The following is a 15,314-nucleotide window of genomic DNA, read 5'->3' on the forward strand; positions in this document are numbered from 1 at the left end:
GGGGGGGTCATCGTATAATTTTTTTTAAATCTATGAACTGTGAAGCACAAAACTAGACATATATGGTATTTTTTGAAAGCTTAGAACCTCTGCTTTCTTGCGAATCCCATGATATTTGCATTAATTTTACATAAAAAAAAAAAATACAGTCTAAATTCGTTATTGCGCAACCTCCCCCCCCCCTCGAGAAAATCAGACAAATAATGATGTTTCATATTTATGGCACACAAACTCACTAAAAATAGACAAGTCATATATCAAATGAAAGCTCTTACTCTCAGGAATATAAATATGTGCTTATTACAGTAAAATATCGAAGAATAATTTCAAAAGAAACACAAAAACTGAAATGACTCCTGTGAACAAGCAAACTTTTGCATCATATTTCTGCACTGATAACTACATCTGTGTTCACATACTAGCCTAAAATCCTATATCAGCTTTTAGCTTAGGTTGTTTTCTTTAAAATGAGACCATTTCTGTCAGTTTATTCCGAAGTATATGGGTAGGGCGCCCTTTGGTGTGTCTACTGCTTTCAGAAATCAAAAATTAATAATGTAAAAGCACATTTGGAGATTCCTATGCCTCCTTTCAGTCAAAGCTAAATAACTTTTGCTTGGAAGATGTTATCAACAAAATTCTTTTTTCCTGTGTTTACTGCCACCTAGAGGAATCAAAAGAATCCTCCTAAAGGAACATAGACCTAACTGGTCCTTATTTACAGACTTCTAAATAACAACTAAATTAAAACAATAATAATTTTTCTTACTTTTTCTTTGTGTTTATGACAATATTGTAAAAATATGAAATCCAAAATATGCAATATTTTACCCATGTTTTAAAACACTGAATATTTCCTGTCAAATGAGACCATTTTTATCAATTTATTCCAAAGTATGTGGTTAGGGCGCTCTTTTAAGTTCAGGTGTGTCTACTGCATTCAGAAAAAAAAAAAAGAGAATTAAAGGAGACTCCAATGCCTCATTTCAGTCAAAGCTAAATAACTTTTGCTTGGAAGATGTTATCAACAAAATTCTTTTTTCCCGTGTTTACTGCCACCTAGTGGAATAAAATGAGACCTCTTGCAGGAACATAGACCAAACTTTTCCTAATTTACAGATATATACATAAAAAAAATAATAAAAAATATATATAAAAATCTGACTTTTTGACTGTGTTTATGACAATATTACAAACATATACAATACAAAATATGCAAAAATTTACTCATGTTTTAAAATTCAGAAAGTTTCCTGTCAAATGAGACCATTTTTATCAATTTATTCCAAAGTATGTGGTTAGGGCGCTCTCTTAAATTCTGGTGTGCCTAACTCTGAAAAAAATCCAAAATATGCTGCAGAGCTTAAGGGGTTAATGATATTGAGAAGAACACAAGTTTCACTATTTGTTTCGAGACAAAAGCACCTCACAAGAGCATATGTCCCCACTGTCTAGTGTTTAAAAGTGTAGTCCATCTTTAGAAACGTACAGCCTGTTGTCTAATAGGGATTTTTAATGCTTTCCCCTTTCCTCGGTTCACCATGGTCAACTGTTACACTGAACTATTAATGCTTGAAGAAACAGAACCAAAATCCTGTATGCTTATTTCAAGTAGGCCTACATGCCTGTTTTTCGACATGTCCCTCAAATTATGGTTTTAATCTTCTGGATAATCTGCTGGACAGAACACTTCTACTTTTGTGGTCAAAGCCTTTGTAGACATACGCCTCAGTACTGTTAGAAATGAAACTACAGTGCCCTCCACTAATATTGTCACCCTTATGAGCAAAGGTGACTGTGAAAATAAATCTGCGTCGTTTATCCTTTAGATCTTTCATTCGAAAAATTCACAAAATTATAACCTTTCATTGAAGTAAAATGATTGAAAATGGGGGGGATATCTCATTATGAAATAAATGTTTTTCTCTAGTTCACGTTGGCCACAATTATTGGCACCCCTAAAAATTTGTCTGAGTAAAATATCTCTAAAGTATATTTCCATTAATATTAAAAAATTTTTTAGCACACCAGGGTGGCTAGGATTATAAAATTGTCCAGTCATGACTTTCTGTTCCATAGGATTATAAATATGAGGAACACAAAGGCCAAATTCCCTTAATCATCCATCACAAGAAGTAAAACCAAAGAATGTAGTTCTGATGTGCAGAACAAGTTTGTTGAGCTTCACAAAATAGAAAGTGGCGGTAAGAAAAGAGCTAAAGCGTTGGAAATCCCCATTCCCACCATCAGGGCAATAATTAAGAAGTTCCAATCAACTAAAGATGTTACAAATCTGCCTAGAAGAGGACGTGTGTCTATACCATCCTAATGCACGATAAGGAGGAGAGTTTGAGTGGCCAAAGACTCTCCAAGTATCACAGTTGGAGAATTGCAGAGAATTGGTGAGTCTTGGGATCAGAAAGCCTAAAATAAAATGATCAAACAGCCCCTTCATCACCACATGTTGTTCCAGAGGGTTTCAAGAAAAAAAAATCCTCCTGGCTCACCCAAAAACAAACTCCAGCATATTCAACTGTCAGACATGATTGGAACTTCAAACAGGACTGGCTTCTATGGTCAGATGAAACTAAAAATGAGCTTTTTGGCAGCTAACCCTCCAGATGGTTTTGGTGCAGACAGGGATAAAAAAGTACCCCATGCCCACGGTTAAAAATACTGCTGGGTCTTTAATGTTGTGGACATATTTTTCTGCCAGAGGTCCTGGACATCTTGTTTAGATACAAGACTTTGTGGATTCTATCAAATACCAGCAGATAAAAAATTAAAACCTGACTGCCTCTGTTAGAAATCTTATAATGGGCCATGGTTGCATCTTCCTGCAGGACGATGGTCCAAAACAAACATCAAAATCAACACAAAAATGTTGTCACTGAGCACAAAATGAAGCTTCTACCATGGCCGTCCCAGTTCCCTGGACCCTGTATAGAAACTGAAGAGAAGAAGCACCAACTTGAAGCTGGGAAGAGAGATTCTAGAGAATCTAGAGTGATTCTGTGTGAAGGAATGGTCTCTGATCTCTTGTTAGGTGTTCTCCAAACTCTTTAGACATTGTTGGAGAAAACTCAGAACTGTTGGCCAACGTGAACTAGAGAAAAACTTTTATAATCAGATTTCACCCCTAGGTTCTATTGTTTTGCTTCAATGACAGGTTAGAATTTTGTGAAATTTTTGAATGAAAGATCAAAAGGATAAATTATTCAGATTTATTTTCAGATCCACTTTTGCTCATATTTACCAAGGGTGCCAATAGTAGTAGAGGGCACTGTACTTTGTCGATGCGATAGCCTTGTGGGCAGTGCGGCAACGTCTAGCACTGTTGCGTTATGGTCATCCTGAGATTGAATGCTGGCTTGAGAATCTTTCCCAATCCCACCCCCCTGTCTCTGTCCCACTTTGTCCTTTTTGCTCTGCACTGTCGTATCATAACAAGAAATAAGTTTTGTCAGTCAGTAATAATCTAATAAAAAAAGCACTGTGCTTTAGGGCCTGCATTGTCAACCCATGTCTCAGAGGCTTTGTCTTTTATGTATATAGACTTTTTTTTATTTTTTTAGAACTGAATAGAAAGAGTAGATTTCATGTTTTTTTCTGAAAGCAGCTAAATGGCATTAAAAGTTGAAACATAATAGTTTTGGTTTTTATTGTGGTTTTGGTGCACTGGACGGATCTAAGTGTTGGAAATATTGCTTGACTTACATGCTTGTATTGTACCACAATTTTAATGGTGGGTTCAAACCACCATTTACTCTTTTATGGAAACGTGACTTGCTGTCCAAGAGTTTCTATGGGTAACTGAATGGATAGTGGAGTTCTGTGGATTTCCCAAAACTGTACCTGGTCAAAGTTTCCTCTGCTTAGTCATGACGGATGCTGAATCACCAACCACCAGCCTGCTAGTAGTAAAACTGGATGAAACTAACCGGTAACGTATGGTGTGTGTTATTTTTTTTATTTATTTAAAAATATACAGCAGAGTGAGGCAGAGTTGTTCAAAAGTCTTTAACTTGGAGTCCAAATCAATTCTAAAGTCGTTAACCTAGAGTCCGAGTCAAGTCTGAAGTCTTTGTCGCTGGAGTCTGAGTCAAGTCTCGAGTCTTTGGTCATTACAGATCATACAAAACCATACAAATAAAATATTTGTTTTTTTATATAGGTCAGGGGTATTCAATTAAAGTTCCAAAAGGCACCACCTCTTATATTTTCTTCCAACCAGAGGTTCGGACAAAAAAAATAAAATACATTTTTACATGTATTGTATTTTTACATTTAGATACATGTGAGGCCATGTGACAAAAATACTGTTTCTGTTCAAGGTTTTTCTTCTGAAATCTATACTGTTTTAATATTTTACTTAAAAGCATTATCTACTAAAATATATATACAATAATCAAATCTAACATCTAACAACAATTTTCCCAATTGTAAAATGATTCTTTTGAAAAGTTCTTAGCCTAGAGATTAATAATGCTAAATGATCAGAAACGTCTTGTCACATCTAGTTTTGAACAGTCAGAGTCATAGGTTATTGACAGATAAATAGTAAGAAAAATAACTATTTGCAGCATTGTTTTTTCTGCTGTGTTTTAGTGAAAGTAATCTATAATTTTGCTGCTTACCGTGTTTCTGTTGTTAAAAAAATGCGTCATCTTAAACTTGGCACTGTCTTCGGGAGAGACAGAGAGAAATCGCACGGAGCTGAAAGGGCTTGAATAAAGCTTTGGCTTTAGATAAAAATGCTAGCATGTATAGCGCATTAAGATATTTGCCATAAACGACACTGAGCGCCTGTTATGTGATCCGCTCTGCTGTTTTGACGCGCTGCTCACTTGATGCATGCACAATTGCAATGTCATGTACATTTATCTTTATAGTTAAATGCCATTATAATAATATGAAAAGCTATTAATGGTAGCAGTTGTTTGACCATTCTGCAGCAACACTGAAAAGAAGCCAGGCGGAATTAAGTTTTTGGTCCTGAATTTCTATGTTCCGCTAGAGCCAGAGAAAATAAAAAGTAAACAGGTACAATCGTTGCCAAACATTTGCAAACACCTAACTTGTTTACTAAAGCAGTCTTGGCTTGCACCATTAAATTCACCAGTGTTCATCCAGCTAAAAACTACTGCTACTTTCAGAGTACTCTTAAATCCACAAAAGAAAAAAATATGCTACACATTTGCAAGTTTCACTAGTTTAAGTCTAAATGCCTTTTTCTTTAACATGAGCTGCAGTTTTCTATGGTTTTACACAAGACCAGGTGGGCACAGACCATCAATAAAGATGATTCACAGATTGCAGATTAGTTCCAGCTGGACACAGGCTGAGCCTGAGCAGCACAACCTACAAACTTAGTGTGGAAGTTTAGTCTTATTAAAAACGGCAAGACTCTAGTGCACCTAAAATGAATTAAAATACATACACATTCACATTTTATTTTCCATATATTCATTCATATTATGTTCTACTGCATTTAGCAGCATGTTTACCGAACAAAAACATCTAAATGATTTTTCAACTGAGACGGAGGTTCAAAAAGGCACCAGCTGCTGTCCATAAGGGTGACTGTATAGAATTGTAAGCAAAGTGTTTCCAAGACAGAATGTTCATGTAGATCGCAGCTGATCATCTGATCCGGTTACCAAATTCTCTTTCTCTTTAATTTCTGTGAGAAGACTCTAAATCAGACGAAATGGGGTTTCAAAGATGGTTGGCAGCTGTGCACAGCATGTGCAAAACACATTTCTAAAGTCCCTCTTTCACCATAATCTTTTCCCTTTTTTCTCTCTGGACAGTTTGAGGGGGTATATCTGTTTTGAATTTGACTTCACCATTTTAAGATTCTTCCTGTGGTGTTGCAGCCTAAAGACAAAAAAAACGGCACCAAGAAAATCTGCACATCCAATGCTTTAGGGGATAAAAATATGCATATACTGAGTCAGGATTACACGTTAGTGAAGAGAGCAAAACCTGTGGTCGCATATTGTGTCCAGATTTGCTCTGGCTAGCCAAAGATGTAGCCATTGGTATTTCGGCAAATCTGTTACAAATACAATAAATCAGTAACATCGCTAGTGCTATGAAAATAAAAATGGGCGTTACGATCACGAGTTCTGTTGCACCATTAAATTTTCTTTTTCCCCACCAATGACAATCTACAATTAGACCATCATTTACCCATTTGCTGTAAACATCTTTAAAAAGGTTTCCACAACAAGTATCATGAACAAGACTCGTTTTTGCCCAGTATTTAACTGACTAACAATCTGGAATAAAAAAAGCCGCAATGTTAGCGTTTCTGGCCCTCGGAATAGCCCAACTGCTCACGTTGTATCAAATCCCCCGTTCCAGCTGCCAACAGCAGCCACAGTTTAACCCTCCCTTGTTGCTTCATTGACTCACCAATCTATCTGAACAATGAACTCGATTGAAATCTTACTGGGTGTCCCGTACCGACAGCTGCTGTTTTAAAATTCTGAACCCAGTAACTATGACTACAACGCCGCAATGACTAATGCCTCATAATGCGTACAGTATTCATGGATGGAAATGTAGTGAAACTGGGTGTGATGGAACTTTTAGAATATGCCGTTTAACATGAGTACTGAACATGTGCCTTTGAAAAAGACAGTGTGCTTGAAAATCCTACTCATTTTTTCCATGATGTTCACATGCACTGAGGCTGGAAATGAGAATTTCCATGATTAAAATGATTCATGCTTAATGTTTGTTTGGGAAGCATCGCATTCGTTAGGCTTAACATTTCCCTCAACTCACGTCCAGCACAAATGGAAAGGTTTTTGTGTAAACTAAGAGAGTAAAGAGGATAGAGTGGAGTATTACAGGAAAGAAACTACACTGGAGATGTAGTGTACTCCTAACGGTTAATAATCTGGGTGTCTAAAGTCACAAAATTATAATTCTCTTTTTCTGTGTGCTACTGAACCAGATGAGCAAGGAAAAAAGTTGCTATGTGGATTTAAACAAGCAAATATGTATGATTTAAAGAATAAATCATTATTGCTGTGATTAATATGTTTGTCAACAATTATTTTAACCCTAACTGCTAAAGCTAAACAAATAAGTGTTCCATTGATGTATGGTTTGTTATGATAGGACAATATTTGGCTGAGATACAATTAAAGTTGTCCAAATGAAGTTCTTAGCAATGCATATTACTTATCAAAAATTAAGTTTTGATATATATTTATGGTAAGAAATTTACAAAATATCTTCATGGAACATGATCTTTACATATTATCCTAATGATTTTTGGCATAAAAGAAATTTTGATCATTTTGACCCATACAATGCATTTCTATTGCTACAAATATACTTGTGCTACTTAAGACTGGTTTTGTGGTCCAGGATCACATTTATCAAACAACCATGTACATATTCCAGGCTGACAATGGCGCGATTCACCAGGCTCAATCTTTGAGAGATTGGTCACCACAGAGTCCAGACCTCAAACCCATTGAAAGCCTTTGAGATGTGCTGGAGTCGACTTCACACAGCGTGTTCAAAAAAAGTTGCACACTGGACTGCCTTTAGCTTGGATTGAATTGTGCATAAGTTGTGGCTTTGTTTAGATGATTTAATGCAATATCAAGCATTTATTTCCATCAAATAATTTTTGTCCAAGACCTTGTATTGTTGCTAGATCTTATTATTGTATTATTGCTAAATCTTGTTTGGACAATGGGAAAATGATTTCTTATGCTTACTGAATCACTATTTCACAAATTGTCATCCTGGAACACATACATGGGTACATCTTCCAACATGGTTGTAAAAAGTAAACATCTATGCATTGTATCCGATAGAGTTACAAGAATTATTACAAAACATATAACATGCCAGAAACATGTTAATCACTACAATAATGATTAATGATCAAATCCTAAACTCTGTAGTATATTTAAATCCAAATAGCGTCTTTTTTTTCCGGCAATGCTATCTTTGTGAGGGCCGATTTGAGTTTTAGACCATTGGAGCGAGGACAAATTTGTAAAGTGAGGACATTTTGGCTGGTCCTCACTTTCTGAGACCCCTTTAAAGGCCTGTTTGAGGGTCACAAATTGATCTTAGGGATCAAGTTATAATTGGGTAAAGGTTAGGTTTAGGGTAAGGAGCTAAAGATTGCATTGTGTCAATCTAGGTCCTCACAAAGATAGCTATGCAGATTTAAGTGTGTGTGTTTGTATACACTGCCTCTCAAAGGTTTGGGATCAGTTTTTAAAGAAGTCTCTTATGCTCATCAAGGCTCCATTTATTATACATTTTATTACATTTAATATGCTTTAAAATATAATTTATTCCTGTGATGCAAAGCTGAATTATCATCAGCGGTTACTCTATTTCTTAAGAGTCACATGATCCTTCAGAAATCATTCTAATGCTGATTTATTATTAGAATTATCAATGGAAAATGTTTTGCTGCCAATTTTTGTTGTTGTTTGTTTTGTTTTTTGTTTTTTAAACCTGTGATTCTTTTTTTTTCATGATTCTTTGATAATAACAAGTTAAAAAGAACAGCATTTATTTAAAATATAAATCTTTTCTAACAATGTATATCTATGCTATCAGCTGTTTTATCAATAAGGTAACACTTTACAATAAGGTTCATTAGTTAACATTAGTTAACCACATTAGTTAACATGAACTAATAATGAACTGCACTTATACAGCATTTATTAATCTGTGTTAATGTTAATTTCAACATTTACTAATACATTATTAAAATTTTGTTAACATTAGTTAATGCAGTGTGAACTAACATGAACAAACAATGAACAACTGTATTTCCGTTAACTAATGTTAATAAAGATTAGTAAATACAGTAACAAATGTATTGCTCATGGTTAGTTCATGTTAGTTAATACATTAACTAATGTTTAATTAATGAACCTTATTGTAAAGTGTTACCATTAATGTTTTATTAATTTAACACATCCTTGGTGAAAAAAAGTATTAATTTCTTTCAAAAAAGAGAAAGAATAAAAATTGACTGACTCCAAACTTTTGAACAGTAGTGTATATTGTTAGAAAACCTTTCTATTTTAAATAAATGCTGATGTTCTTTTTAACTTTTTATTGGTCAAAGAATCCTGAAAAAAAGTATCACAGGTTCCAAATATTTTTTCAACATTGAAGATAAATCAGTATATTAGAATGATTTCTGAAGGATCATGTGACACCGAAGACTGTAGTAATGATGCTAAAAATGTAGCTTTGTACAACAGGAATAAAATACATTTTAAAATATAGTCACATAGAAAACAGTTATTTTAAATAAAAAAAAAATTCACTATATTACAGTTTTTTCTGTATTTTTGATCAAATAAATGCAGCCTTGATGAGCATAAGAAAAAAAATATATATAACAAAATGCATGATCGCTTGATTCTTAACTGTGAATTAACTGTCCTGAACAGTTAAAAAACCATGTTGGAAGACATTCCCATTTGCATATTCCATGATGACAATGCCGCGATTCACCAGGCTCAATCTGAGACACTGGCTACCACAGAGTCCTGACCTCAAACCCATTAAAAGCCTTTGGGATGTGCTGGAGTCGACTTCACACAGTGTGTCCAAAAAAAGTTACACACTGTAATTACATTGGTCTGCCTTTAGCATTTTGCCTTTTGATTTAATTGTGCATTAGTTGTGGCATTGTTTAGACGATGTCATGCAACATCACAGCATTTATTTCCATGAAAAGTTGCATTAATTTTTTGCCGAGATTGTACTGTGTATTGACAATGGGAAAATGATTCCTCATGCTCACTGAATTAATATTTTACAAATTAAGCTTGGTGAATCTTGGCATTGTCATCCTGGAATACATACATGGCTATGTCTTCCAACATGGTTGTGTGAGAAGTAAAAAGCTACGCACTGTATCAGTTAGGGTTATAAGAATTGTGGCAAAATATGTAACATGCCAGAAATATGTTAATCACTACAGTAATGATTAATGATCCAGTCCTAAACTCTGTAGTATTTGCTTATTTAAATCCAAATGTTTGTTTGTGTGTGCGCGTGTTTTTTGTGAAATATGAGAACACACATTTGTGTGTGTGTGTGTGTGTGTGTGTGTGTGTGTGTGTGTGTGTGTGTGTGTGTGTGGTCTGGTATTCATCACGTTGTGGGGACCAAATGTCCCCATAAGGATAGGAATACCAGTAGATTTTGACCTTGTGGGGACATTTCTTAGGTCCCCATGAGGAAACAGACTTATAAATCATGCACAATGAGTTTTTTTGAGGAAGTAAAAGTAAGCCTATGGAAGGTCCCCATAAAACATGTAAACCAGTGTGTGTGTGTGTGTGTGTGTGTGTGTGTGTGTGTGTGTGTGTGTGTGTGTGTGCGTGTGCGTGTGCGTGTGCGTGTGCGTGTGCGTGCGCGTGCGCGTGCGCGTGCGCGTGCGCGTGTGTGTGTGTGTGTGTGTGTGTGTGTGTGTGTACCTTGTTTTTGTGACATATCAGGACACAAATTGGTGTAATAACATGGGTATGACATAGGTATTACAAGGAGAGGGTGACTTATGAGGACATTGCCCATGTCCCCACTTTTCAAAAGGCTTATAAATCATACAGAATACGTTTTTTTGAGAATGTAAAGATATGCACAGTCTCCTGTGAGGGCTAGGTTTAGGTGTAGGGAAGGTGTAGGGTGATAGCAAATATCGTTTGTACAGTATGAAAACCATTACGTCTATGGAATGTCCCCATAAAACATGTAAACCCAACATTACCTGAATGATCCACAGCTGTGTTTGTTTTGTTGTTTTGCTTCAGTCACTTGTTTGTCCTGAACAGTTAAACTGCCTGCTGTTCAGAAAAAATGTTTTTTTTGTTTTGTTTTTTATTTCAGCATTTTTGTGTATTTAAACCCTTTCCAAAAATAACTGTAACGCTCACTGGGGTGGTAAAAAAAAATTTTATTTGAAGATCAGGGTACATTTAACTTATTTTGTCATCTGGGAAACATGTAAGTAGCCTCTGTAGCTTCTGAAGGGCAGTACTAAATGAAAAAAGAAGATATTTAGGCAAAATAAGATGTACACATCTTAATTCTGTTCAAAAGTTTTCACCCCCACTCTTAATGCATTGTGTTTCCTTCTGAAGCATCAGTGAGCGTTTGAACCTTCGGTAATAGCTGCTTATGAGTTCCTCAGTTGTCCTCAATGTGAAAAGATGGATTTAAAAATCACACAGTCATTGTTGGAAAGGTTTCAAATACACAAAAATGCTGAAAAACCAAATAATTTGTGTGACCTAAAAAAATATCTGAAAACAGCGAAGAGTTTAACTGTTCAGGACAAACTCAGGACTCATGAACAACTATCACTAAACAAAAACAAATACAGCTAAGATGCATTTTGAATAAAAAGTGAAGAGCTATTGTATGATTGCCTTGCATTTCATATCCTAATGCACAAAACCCGCAGCAAAAATGCTCTCAAAGTAAAGTTACATGAGTTCATATGGTTGCGGATACGGAATGTTGCCATTTCCTTGTGTTTTGTCTAAAACTGATAGGCATCCTTTTCTTGTCTGTGCCAAGAAAACCAAAAACATAAAATTTCCTGCTGGAACATCCTACAGCACAATTAAATTCATGTGATGCATAACTGTTTCTTAAAGACAGTAAGGAAAAAGCTAAATCTACAAATGATGTGATATAATGTCAAATTAAATAAATTTATGGTAGAGGTCTTGGAACATTTACCCAAAATAGATAGTTAAAAAGCTGAATGACATATTTAAATAAAACATTTCATTTAAAAAACAACACTGTGTGGGATAGACCTACAGTGGTTTCGAAAGGTCACACATCTTTTCAAAAAATTTCCAGAAGGCACACAACTCTGAAATCATGGGTTGTGAAAATTAAATGCAGACCTTAACAGCACAACCCATTGAAAAGACTATAATTTTACCCCTCAAAACCTTATTGTCCTTTGTATAAAAAATGAAAAAATGTCACCCACCATGAATAAGGACCAATGCACCACTTTTTCAGAACCCAATGTCATTTATTTTCTTGACGGCAGAGGGGGCTGTTCTGACTAACTAACTCTTCCAACTAGAGCAGGGATCACCAAACTCGGTCCTGGAGGGCCAGTGTCCTGCAGAGTTTAGCTTTAACTTGCCTCAACAGACCTGCCTGGAAGTTTCAAGTATACATATTAAGACCTTGATTAGCTGGTTCAGGTGTGTTTGATTAGGGTTGGAGCTAAACTCTGTAGGACACCGGCCCTCCAGGACCGAGTGTGGTGACCCCTGAACTAGAGCTTCTGCTGACAGTTTATTTTATATTTAATTTGGCCTCCTTAGCACAACGTGTATTGTAACTGGGGTTTCCTACATGTTTATATGCATTTACTGCACCACAAGAAAAAAATTCTAACAGTGCTTTCACCATAAATGTCAGACTACATAAACCTTATAGATTATCAATGAAACTCAAATTTGACGAGATAAATATAGTGGAAGTGCATACATTTAGGTTTTATTCTTACAACAAGGGAACAAACCAAGCTTCAGGATGTGAGGTATTTTAGAAACTCCCAGGGAAATATTCAGTAGCTTTCTAGACATAGTTGTACTTTGGTATTTGTAATTTTCCCACAGTCATGAATAGATGCCCCTGTATTAAGAAAATGCAAATGGTTGAAACATTTTACATTGCAAAAGAATCTAACTTGGACAAACTTAATCAGAGTCACCAGCCTAGAAGGAATATTTTTTTCTGGTTGAAATAAAGTCATGTGATAGGTGCTTTTCTCTTATTGGTCAGGCAAATGCAATAACTTTTCAAACTTGCTTTGAATAGCAACAGTGTAAAAACATTCACTTCCTCTTTAGTGGTAATAAGTGTAAACTTGCAATGCAGGAAGAAAGTGGGGAAAAATGTTTTTGATTGTTGAGTGGAGAAAGCTTGTGATGATGTGATGCAAATATAGATACTTTAAGTATGCTATTCAAACCAACTTGGCATCCGATCTTGAAAACTTTGACCATTATGCTGAATTAAGATGTAATTAAGCTTTATTTATTGTCTGGCTTTCGCTGCAGCTAATTAAGGAAGATTAAATCAGATGTTGTTTCAAAGAGAACTCTGAGGTGGGGTTTAAATATCTCAGTGGCCCTTCCCAACCCCATAGTTAATTGGACATGTGATAAACACAGCAGTGTGGCTTTCTGCCTGAAATTGGTCAGCTGAAATCCCACTGGACTACCACAGGCTGCTGAATCAGGTAAACACTTTTACTATATACTTGTTAATAGGCTATAAAATGGCAAAGAAGAGGGCCTATGTCTACTTTTTAGGTGTGAAATAATGTATAATGTCAAGAATTTAGCAACATTCCTCTAAACCTTAAGTTCCTCTTACTTGAAGCAAAGTTTGCCATCGCTGTGCATCAGTTAGTCTTCTCCTGTTATATAGGCATGAAATAACATGCCTAGAGGGCTGCAGTGTTAGTTTTTATTACTTAACAATCCACCAGTTTTCTATTATATAAAGACCTAAAGGGCCAGCGGTAGGATATAACAGCTTAAGCACAGATGTTCAGCAGATATGAACCAATTGGAATAAATAAACAAATACTAATTTTAGTTTTTACAATGTTACAAAATGTATTTACAACACCTCTGAATTCATATACAAAGTCTAACTCATTTTTTAATCCTTTCCCTAAAACTCTCTAAAGTCATTTCGCTTTTTTCAAATCTAAGGTATTCTGCAATGGCCTGGATCTTAACAGACTTCTTCCACATTTTGTTTGTTTGAAATTATGCTTTGTAGGCTATTCCTAATGTCAACAACCCCAACCCTTTCCTTTAGCAGAATGCCAAATCAGGTTTAATGACTCTGTTGCTTTAATATCATGAACTATAAAGGAAAGGCAGAACATTTGCAACCAGCATAATTTGTTAACCCCTTAGCATTCCTGTCAAATTTAACTCAGTGCAAAATGTCCCGCAGAAGGAATGTTGGAACGCTCAGAGGTTAAAGCACTGCTGATTAGTTGCCCTTTTGCAGTTGAGAAGGAAATAGTGAATCTTTGAATAAATACTGTATAAATGTGTCTTTATAATTCAGAATTTAAGTGGATATAGTCACGTCTCTCGGACAATGATGTCATGAGATTTAAATAAGAGCTTAAAAATCTTTTTTAGCAGATTTAGCAGGTCTCCAAATGCCTATTCACGTGTTTAAAAGGCAAACTAAATTACTGATTTTATTTGGCTAATTGTGTTGTTTTCTTTTTGGAGAAAAATCTCTTTATCTACAAATAGACCATGGCTGATACTTTTTGACCAGGCACCAACAATTTGCATATTAGTCTTAAAGGCAAAGCAGTAAAAATGAATACCAAAAATATATAAAAAAATAATCATTTTACTAACATAAGTCGGCCCCATGAAGACACTAAGATGATAAAAAGATCTAAATCAATGGAATTATATTACAATTTTAATTTAAATATAATTGTTAAAAGATTTAAAGTAGATTAAAGGCACAATATGTAATTTTTGCCACTAGAGAGTGCATATTCAAAACAAACAATGAAACAAAGGCGTAGTTTGATGACGCCGTGATTGAGTGTGGAATCATGGAAGTTGTCATCTTCATCCACACACCCAATGCAATGCGACAGGACTCGGCAAGAAATCATGTTTACGGATGAGCAATATACTAAAGTTTTATTAATGTCACTGTAGTATGAAGCAGGGTGGGACTGAAAGGCGTGGAAGCAAAACGAGGACGCTGGAGCGATCCTAATGAGAGACGATCACATACAGCTTAAAAGCAGCAGAGCTTTTATTATGCCACAGTTGGCCGCTTCTGCTCCTTTCAGTCATGCTTATGTGGGGTAAAACAGTGCTTTTTTTATCATACTAGACACATTTGAGTGTGTTGAAAGCATAAACTGTAAAAATTATGGACGTAGTGTGCGTGACTTCACCCATAGGTTTCTGAACAGCTTTTTTAAAGCTCATAGTGGGCGGAAGTCGGTCGCCGCCATCTTGGAATCATGTCACTCCTGGATAATTGAAAATGGCAAAGAGGCGGGACGTGGGTGGAGCTGGTTGCTGAAACCACACCCACCTAGCGTGACAGTGGTGACAGCAGCGGCAATCCACCTGTCACTCAAGTGGCCACGCCCCTAACTATGCAGAATTTTAAGGCTTAATATAACTTAAAGGTATAAAAAAAATTCACCCCCCTCACAGATGACATGAAGGTTGACATGAACCACTTTTTGTACCATGCAG

Source organism: Garra rufa, chromosome 8 (assembly GCF_049309525.1).
Source record: "Garra rufa chromosome 8, GarRuf1.0, whole genome shotgun sequence".
Taxonomy (NCBI): Eukaryota; Metazoa; Chordata; class Actinopteri; order Cypriniformes; family Cyprinidae; genus Garra; species Garra rufa.